We start from the raw sequence: 12993 nt of genomic DNA on the forward strand, positions 1-12993 counted from the left end.
AATTTTCCAAATGCTGTAGTTAACTTTCTGCCATATTTATCATAAGTTCTTATTTTCAGAGAAATAAATCATTTTGGATCCCTCACTAAGAATATTTAAGTTTCTCCGTAAAAGTACTACTATCCAAAAAAAAAGGTGGTGTTCATCTTTCCTAATTTTATATTTCATGACATCTGAATGGTCCCACAAATAATCTGGTTTTTAATTGTGTATAAGTGATGCAATAAAATTTGTGTCTTTCTGTAATTTGATTTCCACTCAGCTTTATGTTTTAAAATTTTAGAATTAATAGAATATTCACTATTCAGGGTTTGTATGATATTACATCTCTGACTCATGATACAAGAATGTTCATTCATTTTAACCTCTACTGAGTAGTCCATTTAAAAATAGGTAACTAATGTATCTATACTTTCCATTTATAGGTTATACATTGTTTCTAATTTTTCATGATTACAAGCAATGCTGTAATAAATAATCATGCAAATGTTTCCCATGTTATGTTTTCTAATTTTTCTAAAGTATGTTCCTAGGAGATGAATAATCTTAAGGTAGAAACATCCTTCCCTGTGGTAAAGGTTGTCAAATTGCTCTTTTAAGTGACTGGACCACTTTCCACTACTAATGGCAGCTTGTGAAGGCCTTTGTTTTCCCAGATTCTTACTGAAATGTATTTAGCAGACTTCTGAAAATTCTGCAATCTGCTAAGTTTTTTTGTTGGTATTTTTCATCATTCCTAACCCATTAGTAAGTTTTTATGTGTGTGTGTTTAAAAATATGTTTGGAGTTTCTCTCCCTCTAGTTTACAAGTGACTCATATATTCTGAATACTAATCCTTTGTTACTTTTACACATTGAAAGAAATGGTTCCTGTTATTAGGTGTCTGAACTGTGAGAGTCAATCCCCCCTGCCAGGTTTGAAAATGCCCTGAAATAAGAAAAATGCCCACCCAGCCCTGAGCCTGGCCAGGGTACAAACTGCACGGACTGCTAGTGTTGCTTTGTAACTGTAGTTCTGAGGAGATCTGGGGTGATATATCACCATGTCAGCAATATTCACTGACAAGAAGACTGATGATTTGCACCTGGTCTTGGTGAGGGACCTGGAAAGTGCCATAGGGGCAGGTTATGCGTCAAGAAGATGCCTGTGGGACCCCTGGGACATAAGAAATTCTGGTTGAGACTCCATTTTGGGTTCCTGAGTTCTGTGGTTTTATGTGCCCATGTAGGTGGTTTTCAATTTAAGAGAAAACTGTGTTCTTGGTCTAAAAGAAAATGTGTGCCCTAGTAATGGCCTTTGCAAAGGGAGGCCAGTAGCTTGGTTTCCTCACACCCTTACTCTGAGCAAGCCTCTGGCTGTGACCTGTATCTGTACTTTATTTATTTATTTATTTTTTTAGAGAATATGTGCTTAATTTTATTTTTTTAATATAAATTTATTTATTTTAATTGGAGGTTAATTACTTTACAATATTGTACTGGTTTTGCCATACATCAACATGAATCCGCCACAGAGCCACAGTCATCAAGACAGTATGGTACTGGCACAAAGACAGAAATATAGAACAATGGAACAAAATTGAAAGCCCAGAGGATGGGGAACACGTGTATCTGGACTTTAATGCTGGTGCCTTGTTGGGGCCTTTCCATGCAAGGAACTGACACATTTTTAAGTCTTAACATGTTGGTGCTGTGAGTCTTCTTTAGCAACTGAACCCTGTCTAATGCCTAATGTCTAATCCTTAGTACAGCCTGTCATTTAATACTGTTTACAACAGATTTTGAGTTTGTTTTGTTTTATTGGAAGACTCATACAGCATGTGGGATCTTAGTTTCCTGACCAGGGATTGAACCTACACCCTCTGCAGCAAAAATGCAGAATCTTAACCATGGGACCATCAGGAAAGTCCCAAGAATCATTCATTTCTGTAGTCATACAAATATAAAGTTTACCACTGAAATAAAAGCATTAAAGACTGTGTGGTTTGTATTTACAATGTGAATATGGTGGTGCTTTAGTCACTAAGTCGTGTCCAACTCTTGCGATCTCATGGACTGTGCCCACCAGGCTCCTGTGTCCATGGGATTCTCCAGGCAAGAATACTGGAGTGGGTTGCCATTTCCTTCTCCAGGGGATCTTCCTGACCCAGGAATCAAACCCAGGTCTCCTGCATTGCAGGCAGATGATTTACCAACAGAACTATGAGGGAAGCCCAATATGAATATACCTATTTACTATTTGAGACTGTTTCTTAGGGAATAAGTGAACATCTCAGGATATTCCAGAGAAAGTTCACAAAACATTAAACAGCGCATCAGAGCGTCATAGTTTTACTATATTGGTAACTGCTATAGTTTAATAGTTCCAAGGAGTTAGAGGGTCTACTATCCAAGTTTCCTTAATAGTAATGAGCAACTTGCTTGGACTGAATACAGATGGCAAACAAATGTTCATGGTGGGAAAATTCTCTCAACATAATATTCTGGTTCCAAATAAATATTTTCACATGATGTTTTGCTTTGTAGCATATAATTATGATGTTTGAGACTGCTCTACATGTGAGAAATAAAATGGAGAACAGAGCCAATTATCCAGAAGACTAAAAAATTAAAATTGCTTTTTTCAGGACATATCAGACAAAAATATGTGCTATATATGCACATAAAAAGAAAACAATTTGTATAAAATATGCAAACCCTTTAGCTATAAGAGACTACTTCCATATTTGAGAGAATATATATAAATAAAAATAAAACACATTTCCATATATGAAATACATTTATAAATTCTTATGTATCTAATGAGGTAATTACTTGCGTTTGAAATGCTCTGATGATAGTAAGAGTAGCAAATTCAAAATTCCACATTAATTCAGTTATTGTTAACCAATCATTTGATAATCCATTATTTTGCATGTTTCTATATACTAGACAGTAGACCAGAGACTGAAGATTATGGAACAAAGCAGATGTAGTGGAGAAGGCAATGGTGACCCACTCCAGTACTCTTGCCTGGAAAATCCCATGGATGGAGGAGCCTGGTAGGCTGCAGTTCATGGGGTCACTAAGAGTCGGGCACAACCGAGCAACTTCATTTTCACTTTCATGCACTGGAGAAGGAAATGGCAACCCACTCCAATGTTCTTGCCTGGAGAATCCCAGGAATGGGCGAGCCTGGTGGGCTGCCGTCTACGGGGTCGCACAGAGTCGGACACGACTGACGCAACTTAGCAGCAGCAGCAGCAGGAGGAAATAAAGACAACTAGACTGATTCAGTGGAGGGAGAGCTTTCTTAACAGGGGAAATTGGGAAAAACTTCATAAAATTAGTGGCAACTTCAGCTGAAACTAAACAGTTAATTCCATTATAACATGAGGAAAAGATCCGAATAGACAGTTTTCCAAAGAAGACATAGAAATAGCCAAGGGTACATGAAAAGATGCTCAATATCACTAATCAGAGAAATGCAAATCAAAACCACATAATGAGATATCACCTCACACCTGTCAGAACGGCAGTTATTCAAAAAGAAAAAAAAAAGGAATTAACAAGTGTTGGAGAGAAATTAGAGAAAAGGGTACTCTTGTACACTGTTGGTAAGAATGTAAATTGATGCAACACTACATGAAACAGTATGAAGTTTCCTCAAAAAAATAAAAATAGAACTATAATATAATCTAGCAATTCCACTTCTGGGTCTTTATCTGAAGAAAATGAAAACACTAACTCAAAAAGATATGCACCCCTACGTTCACTGCAGTATTATTTATAACAGCCAAGGTATGGAAAAAAACTAAGTGTTCATCAATGAATGAATGAAAAAATTGTGGTGTAGGTACACAGTGGAATATTACTCAGCCATAAAAAAGAATGAAATATTGCCATTTGCAACAACATGCATAGACCTTGAGGGCATTATGCTAAGTGAAATGAGTCAGACAGAGAAAGACAAATACCATATGATCTCTCTTATATACAGCACCTAAAAATAAAACAAAAAACCAAGCTCGTAGACAGAACAGAGCCTCTGGTTGCTAGAGGTGAGGGTTGGGAGTAGAGAGGTAGCAGGTGTGGTCAGATAAATGGGTGAACTTATTTTTTTCTTTTAGTTTAAATAAATTGAATAATAATTTTTTAAAAAAACTAACCAGCAGAAGAAACATAATGTTTATTAAGGACAGTTCCCTGAAGGGGAAAATAACAGGGATAATGAGACAAATAGTCTTAAGGCACCCTGGGGCTTCTGAAATAAACTGGCTCTGGTCCACTGATGTAACTGGTGGAGAAACGGTTTCATTATACACAATTTCACAAAATGTATTCTGCTGTTAAAATTCCAAATACATTTGAAATTTTCTTAAAAGCAATTAAGATGATTTGGAAACACAGTTTTGGCAAAGAATTTCTAGAGGTGAATACAATATGAGTCAAATTATGAGTGTGGAGAAGGCATAAGCCATGGACTCAGAACAAAAAGATTTCAGTTTGGATGGATTACAGCATAGAACGACAAGTTTAATGTAAACTTGACTAGAAAAGTGTTATAGAATGAGATCAACGTGGACCTTATATGTGAGCCTTTGGAATCCAACTATGTAATAACATAAGAGGAAACATGGAAAGTCTTTAAGCAGCAGAGTGATATGTCCACTTTCTTGGATTTAAGATAAATCCAGAAGTCTTTATCTTGGAACTTCTGACACCAATCTATACCTGTGCTGTTCAATACAGTAGCTTCTAGCCTTATGTGCACAGGTTTAATGTCAATTAAAATTAAATAAAGTTTCACTTCCTCAATTGCATAAGCCACAGTTCAAGTGTTCAATAGCTCCCCTAATGGCTACCATATCTGACAACAAAGATACTGCAGAAAGTTCTATTGGCTATCACTGGGGAGAGCTATAGCTCTTACCAATCTTGTTTATGGCTAAAGCAACGGATACTGAAGGGGAGAGAAGAAACTGATGAGATACTTCAGATGATATTTTGAAACTTAATAGTAAACTAAGTGGAAAGGGAAAGAAAGAGAGGGGACTTAGAAATTGGCCACTGGAAAGTCTAGAATAAAAGTCTAATATTTGGTTTTTATCTATATATAGCTGGTATATACTATATATATACCAGCTATATACATATATATAATAAAATAATAAAATAAGTAGATGAAGATATTCAAGGGAGAGACTTTGGGAATATAGAGAGATTGCTTTTAAAACCACCATTAATGTGTTAGGAAAGCAAGAGGAATTAAAAATGAGGTAAGAAAAGACACACTAGACCAAACAATGGAGAAATATGAGAAACATAGTAAATATGATCAAATAAAAGAAAGAAAATTATTTCAACAATAGAATAACTCTGTTCAACATCAAATTTTATTCTGATACATATTATTCTTGCCATAACATTTAAATGAATCAGGACATTATTTAAAATATGGCATTATTTAACATATAGTTCATAGCTTAACCTGCTACTTAATAACATAAAATAAAGTTCTTCTAATTTAATGTCATATTCATAAGTTGGTTAATGGATGGAGACCTGATCTACCTTCCATAACATCTAATAATATTGATGCATGAACAACTGTTAACAAATTAACGACAGCCAAGTGCTTCGAGCTGCTGTATCTTGCCTTCCTTACTGTCCATCTGAATATTTTTTGTACAGGCTTTTAGCCTACTGATGTAATAGCTGAAAGAAATAAATTTACACTCAACATTCATCTGCAGTTTGTCTAACTGGAAATAAGTCACCAAAATTCTTTTTTCTATTTCTTCAGAACGGATGGCCAAAGATACTGCTTAGCATTAGAAAGGAGCCTCTGCATTTCCAAAGTTCTCTGAAATTACATAATATATATTCTAAATGTGCTGGTCATCAAATTGTTTAGTCTACTGTACAATAGCATTGACTCGCCTGAAAATTCCATTAAGAAATATCTCCAGAGTGCATTTGACCTTGGTAGATTAGATTGAAAACGTGCTGACAGACTTGCATGAGCTAGGAATAAGCACTTTAAAACAATGGGAAGGGTTACAGTTTCTCTTGGTTAGTGTGTCATTTTTATGTTTACATTTTAAAATCTTATAGAAGAAAATGAAAGAAATTAGATTAAAATTCTAACAAAACACATTTAATTAAACTTTATCTTGAAATATTATTTGTCTGGCGTTATACAAGAGCAATTTTTTAAGAACTGGTCATATTATAAAATGTGATTCCAATTTTATTGGAACCTAAATCTAAGTATCTATTATTTAATGTTTTAAATGCTTCTTTTAGTTAAAAAAAATAACATGAACATTTGGCTTAAGTTATGAAAAACTAAGACATTTCAAAAGTGTTATTTTGCATTAATCAAATTACATAATTTAAACATCTTTCAGATTAAGAAAAAAATTTTTAAATACATACTGTAAAATACTGGACAGAAACATATACATATTATAGTGGTTATCTTTGACATATTTTTCCTCAGATGTCCCACCTGTTCCAAAGAGTCTATAAAAGTCATGTAGCACTCCTAAAGTGAGAAAAACAATCTATTTTTTGTAAATATAATAAACATCTTTTCTTATCTATACACTTATCAACCAGAAGGTGGATTTTGTTTGAACTGTTAAAGAAACTGGTCAAAGAGAACAAACTTTCAGTTACCTGTAAGATGTGTAAGTCCTGGGGATTGAATGCCCAACATGGTGACTAGAGTTAATCATACTGTATCATATACTCAAAATTTGCAAAGAAAGTATTAATAGATCCTCAGTGTTCTCACCACAGATGCAAAAAAAAAAAAAATAACAACAAAAAAGTGATATCCATGAAGAGAGTTTTGAGTAGAAATTACTCTGAGATCTCTGTTTTAAGTTGAGTGATGAGAGGTATCATTTAACATGTCTGAGTTATTGTTTGAGTTAAACCAATAACTTTTTAAAAAGTATTCGATTTCAAGAGCCATACTTTTGATTTATAATGATGTTACCATTGAGTATTTGTGACAATCAGGCACTATATTAACACCTTTAAAAACAGTACCACCTTTAGCATTAAAACAATCCTATAAAGTCATTATCCTTATCTCCATTTTACGGATATGAACAGTTAGCCAAGGTAACAGTAGATCAAGTAGCTCCAGCATTTCAGCTCAGGTCTGATTCAAATCCTTAGCTCTTAACTGTTATAGAGGCAGATCCTGGAAATACTGTGGTTCCAAACCACTACAGTAAATCGAGTGTTGCAATAAAGTTACACGAATGTTTTGGTTTCCCAACACATATAAAAGTTATTATGTTTACACTATACTGTATTGTACTAAATGTGCAGTAGCAATATGTCTTTAAAAATGTACACACCTTAAGAAATGCTTTATTGCTAAAAAGTGTGGGCCATCATCTGAATCTTAACCAAGTCACAGTAACATCAAATTACTGATCACAGATCACCATAACAAACATAATACTAATGAAAAAAAAAAAAAAGAATTTCTAAAATGTGATACAGAGACACGAAGGGAGCAAATGCTGTTAGAAAAACGGTACCAAAAGACACTCCATGCAGAGCTGCCTCATATCTTAAACTCTTTTTTTAAGGCAGTATCTGTGAAGCAAAACAAAGCAAAGCACAATTAAATGAGGTAGGCCTGTATTCTAGTTCCTTTAGAGAAAGCAAAGCAAAACTGTAGACACTAGACAGTACAGAAAAGGAAAAGGAGGAAGATCTTTCTAACTCAAGGCTCACAACTCAGAGAAAACCTTTTGGTGACTTTCCTTGCTGCTTTACATTTTATTTCAAAATGATATATTGTGTTATAGGGCTTCCCAGGTGGCACTAGTGGTAAAGATGCTGCCTGTCAATGCAGGAGATGCAGTTTCGATCCCTGGGTTGGAAAGATCTCCTGGAGTAGGAAATGGCAACCCACCCCAGTATTCTTGCCTGGAAAATGCCATGGACAGAGGAGCCTGGCAGCGTAGAGTCCATGAGGTTGCAAAGGGTCAGACACGACTGAGCACACACACAGTCATATCGTGTTACAGATCTAGGGTCACAAAGTACAGTTACGTTTGGCCTACTTTGTAAGCATTCCTTTGTATCATTCAACATTCCCTTGTTGCTTTCAAACAGTTATGAGAAACTTGTTTGATTTTGATTTCATCCTGCCTAATGATGAAAAAGTACAAATGGTTTTGAATTCTACTAGTGTTCATGTTAACCATTACTAATACTTAAATAGATATTTCTTCAATTATTTATGCATCACTTACTAGTCTTCCCTGTTTCTCAAACGTGCCTGGCATGTTCCCTCCTTGAGGTGTAGACACACTTGCTCTTTTCTGTCCTTACTATTCTGACCCCAGATGCCTACAGAGCCCACTCTCATACCTCCTTCAGGTCTTCAATGAAATGTCACCTTCACAGGAAGGACATATCTGGCCAACCAATTCAAAATTTCAAGTGTACAAACTCTTCTCTCTCACTACTTCTATTCCCCTTCTGTAGTTTGTTTTACTTTGTATTGTTATCATCTAACATACAATATATTTTGACTTATTTATCTTGGTTACTGTTGGTCTTCACACACCAGTATGCAAGCTGTATATGAAGACTGCAGTATTTTTTCTGATTTACTCACTGCTTCATTTCCAGTACCTAGAACAATGTCTGGCAGGTAGTAGATATTCAATAAATATTTGTTGGCAAATGAATAAATAGTCATCAATAAAATTATTACATGGTGGTCCTTCTCCCTCCTTCCCATTGAAATGATGGAACTGAATCATAAAAGTAAAGCAGTACTTCATACAACTGAAAGATATTTAGTAATTCAGTAGATTTAAGAAGCAAGGACAATTTCAGGTTTCCTAAACAAAGATAAAACACTACCAGATCCTAAATTCCAGTGGAATGGTTAGTGGAATGTTGTTTTAGGCTAACCTTCTGGTAATATTTCAAGTTCTTGGTAGAGCAAGTGGAAGCATGATGCATCACCCTAGTGGGTAAATTTACCCAGATCCTACATTCAAGTCAAGATCAAAGACCCAGAGTGCCTTGACTGATTGGGAGCCCAAGTCATATTGAATGGTGACTGTGCAATGCAGCCAGGATTGACTGCAGTGACTCCTTCAAGCCTCTTCCTAGAGGGAATGACAGCCATTTACTTGGATGTATGGGCACTGGGGAAAATAAAACTCTAAACTTTGGCGAACTATTAGATGTTAGGTACGAACTGTCACTAATTCCTGGGGAGTTGTAATGCCACTGATCAAAGTGTAGACTCAGGGAAATCACATACAGAATGAATCTCGGGCTACATCCACCTAACAGTGGGTTCAGACAGACCACAGACTTAGTCTGTGCTTATTTCCTTAGTTACTGAAGAGATATTGGCAAAGGTTTATGAAGTATCTAGGAGAAACCTCACATTGCTTCCTGGATGCGTGAAGTAAGAACTATTAAGAAAAGAAGAGCCAATTTGACGACTGTGGAACTGTGTCTGTCTTCCAAAATAGTCAGCCAACACGTTACCACATCAGAGGATTTCAAAGATTAGTGCCACTTGTGTGTGTCATGTGCTCAGGCGTGTCCAACTTTTTGCTACCCCATGGATAGTAGCCCACCAGGCTCCTTTGTCCATGGGATTCTCCAGGCAAGTATACTGAAGTGGGTTGCCATTTCCTACTCCAGGGGATCATCCCGACCTAGGGACTGAAACTGCATCTCCTGTGTCTGCTGCACTGCGGTGGATTCTTTACCACTGAGCCATCTGGGAAGCCCCTTAGAAATTGGTGCCCCCTGCAAAAACTTAAAAGGTGCAGCATCAGGAATGTCATTTAACTGGCCTATTTCACAGAGCTGGGGCATCTCAACACTGACACCTAATACAGAGCTAACCTAGCAAACACTCTTCTCGATACATATCAGTACAGCAAATCAGAAGTTTGCTTTCCCTTGCCAAAGGCAGCAGTCTGAGTTCCTTGTTTTCTCTAAGGACGGCATCGCCGCCTTGTTTAAAATACAATGCTCTGCTGCTGGGGTTTTATTCACATCCCTCTGGCCCATTACACTGATCTTGCTAACTGAGTCTTTTCACAAAGAGGCAGCCAGCACCCTAGATGCCAAAATATAGACCTATCGGCCACATCACCGAAGTTACTAGGCATCCATTAATCTATGGCACATGGGGATAGTCCCTCTAAAGTGAGAAACAAGTTCCAGCAACTCAACTTTTCCACAATGAAGCAAGTAGTGTAGTTCTTAGAACTCTGCAGTCATACATTCCACATTTATGACTGCTTTTCTGATGAATTTAGGTAACTCAGAAGCTAGCTGGTTTTGAGTAAGGCTAAAAATAAGAGAGAGTTCACAGTCAGCTCAGGCTGGCATTCAGAACGCCTTGGCACGTGACCTCAGGATGCTTCCAAGTTTCTGTGGCATGTAGGCAAACCACAACAAAAGTCAGACACCCCGTCTGTTGGAGGAGGGCTATTCTATATTCTGCCAAAAACTTGTCCATGTTTGTTGGTTTGCAACACAGCCCCGTACCAGGAGGCCAGGGAGACTGAAGAAAGAGACGGCCACTCCAGATTGGTAGGTGGCAGGTCTAAGTAGCGAAGGAACTTACCCCCGAGGCTTGTCTTGGGTGCCACATAATGAGATCTCCATGCCGGCCCTCCAGCATCCTAGAAGCTTCTGTGGCCACATTAACGGGGTTCAGCCGCAAATCCAGATGGTCTCAACATAGCCGACTCTCTCAGGGCTGCGCCTTGCAATGGCTCCGGCTGTTGGGAGCAGCATGCGGAACACACCTCCCACCACCACCACCAGAAGGGGTGGAGCCTCTGACTTCCAGGCTACACCTGGAGAGTCAATCAGAGGTCACATCCTCTTGACCTCCTCCAGCAGCAGTTGACCATCAACCCTTAATTGGCTCTAGACCTCTAGACCGAGAATGAACATCTGAGTATGGACAATCAAGTGCCCAGGTGGGCTCAGCTTCCCATTGTAGATTTACGTGCTATCTGACCCATATTCTCATACATTTGAATTTATATGTGAGTATTCCATTTCTTTAAAGGAAAATGAAACAGGATACCGGATCCAAGCAGCTTCAATAGCAGAAGTAACTAAGAGGAGCACGGGCTCTTAATGTCCCCACTACTCTGGCTTAGCGACCTCTCCCTCCAACCCACATCTCTGGCTTCCAGGGGGGCATTCCTGCAGACAGGAGTCAGATAAAGCATGGATCTGACTCGTGAATGAGTTTGCCTGCATGCTGGAGGCAGCTGGAAGCACAAGGTTCCTACATCACAGCCTCACTGAGGGAGAGCCTTGCTAAACCATGGGGAAGGGAATTCTAGGGGCAGAACCTGCAGTTCACTCTGTCCTCTATTTGTTTAGGAAGAGAGCTTGTGTGTCTGCAGTGAGTTACAGGCAGTTTTGGTAGTACATGCTATTGCAGTTTGGGTTTTAGCTACTTTTATTCCTCTAAAACTCTATCTTCCTGCATATATTCCTTCCTGACGCTATGAAAGGCTTCTGAATCATCTTTCCCCCCCGCTGCTGCCTCCCAGTATTAGGGGAAGTAAAAGGATTCCCACTGTGGCTTGTGGTTTTCTAAGGGTTCCAGCACTTCTGTTTGGTTCTCTTAACTCTGTCCTTACCTCTTATATAAACCCTTCAGTAAATTCAATCAGACCTTTTAATAGCTTTAAATAGGTTAGCTTTAACCTATTTTGAGGTAACCCTGCCTAATGCCAATGTGATAAGAGGTGACCAAAACTGCTCCTTTCTTTACAAGAAAAGTCTAGAGATCTATTGAAATAGAAAGTTCTTAAAAGAGTTGTTGCTGTACTAGACTCTAATAATTAGATCATTCTATAAATACAGTTTAGCAATGAGATAAAGCCTATGTGAAAAATAACCAATTTAACCACCTCAACACACCTGAAATATTATTGCAGGGAAAAAAATGGGATAACAGTAATTTTTTAAAGTATATTTTATTTAGAAAAACAGTAAAGAGGAATTAGCATATAGTGGTTACTGGCTCCAAGCATGTATCATTTCTTTATGAATAAGAATGGTAATGGTTGTAAGTGGAGAGAACTTTTAGTGCACACCCTCTTATGCCCACTGAGGGAATTTTTCTTGTCCACTTCTCTTTGTGAGTGTGCCTCAGAGAGTGGCACATGAGTATGGGCTGTAGGAGACAGAATAATCACTATGGTAGTTAACTACAGACCCCTGTTTGCCAGATGTTGGCTTTCTGTGGCAAAAAAAAAGCAACCAGTAAAAACTAAAATTTGCTTTTTTAAAAACACTTCAGTTTAGGTACTCTCTTAAATGGTAATAATTGAAAGAGATTTCATAGGCTATGAGACCTGAATGTGAACAAAAACTTTTCTTCTGAATCTTTACAACCAATCTGGAGTAGCTTTCCATTTCCCTTTATCTCTGTTATAGGGCACAGGGGAAAATAAAGTCAGGATAAGCTCATACTTTGATCTGTTTACCTCAAGACCCAGAGAAACTGCATCTTTTGGGAAAGGTGCAACATCACATCTGTATTTGAAGTCTTAAGATTCTTAGGACTGAATTCATTTGGTCAACAAAAAATTATTGAGCACCTATTATGTGTCAAGCACTCCTTGCACCACTGGAGATCTAGCAACAACAAATGTTGCTTAGATTATAATAAGGCTATGTAAAAAGTAAATAAGTAAAGCATATTCCATGTGTTGAAAAATATATGGAGTAAAACAAGGCAAGGGAGATGGATAAGGATTTTTGAGGAATGAGACAAAGATCCCCAAATTAATGAATTGGTCAAACAAACTCTCACTGAGAAGATCTCATTTGACTTAAAACCTAAAAGAAGACAGGATAAACTATGGGGATATCTTCAGAAGAGCAGTCCAGGCAAGGTCTAACGAAGTGATGTACATCGTCCTGCCTTTTTCCTCACGGACCTACAGGAGGACTTCCATGGGA

General features: G+C 37.6%; 1 long non-coding RNA gene across 2 annotated transcripts in view; it reads right to left on the bottom strand.

Moving 5' to 3' along the window:
- Positions 1–11768, bottom strand: part of LOC147339996 (uncharacterized) — a 107346-nt gene extending 95578 nt beyond the window's left edge. Inside the window, exon 1 of one of the 2 annotated variants that reach the window (XR_015159478.1) lies at positions 10625–11666. This is a non-coding gene — a long non-coding RNA (uncharacterized LOC147339996). Of the gene's footprint in view, positions 1–10624 lie in introns of both variants that reach the window. The other variant, XR_015159479.1, reaches the window with a different exon arrangement.
- Between the last annotated feature and the right edge of the window lie 1225 nt (positions 11769–12993).

The sequence above is a fragment of the Bos grunniens genome, chromosome X, assembly GCF_055505025.1.
Source record: "Bos grunniens cultivar Pamir isolate PY7600 chromosome X, Bosgru_T2T1.0, whole genome shotgun sequence".
NCBI lineage: Eukaryota > Metazoa > Chordata > Mammalia > Artiodactyla > Bovidae > Bos > Bos grunniens.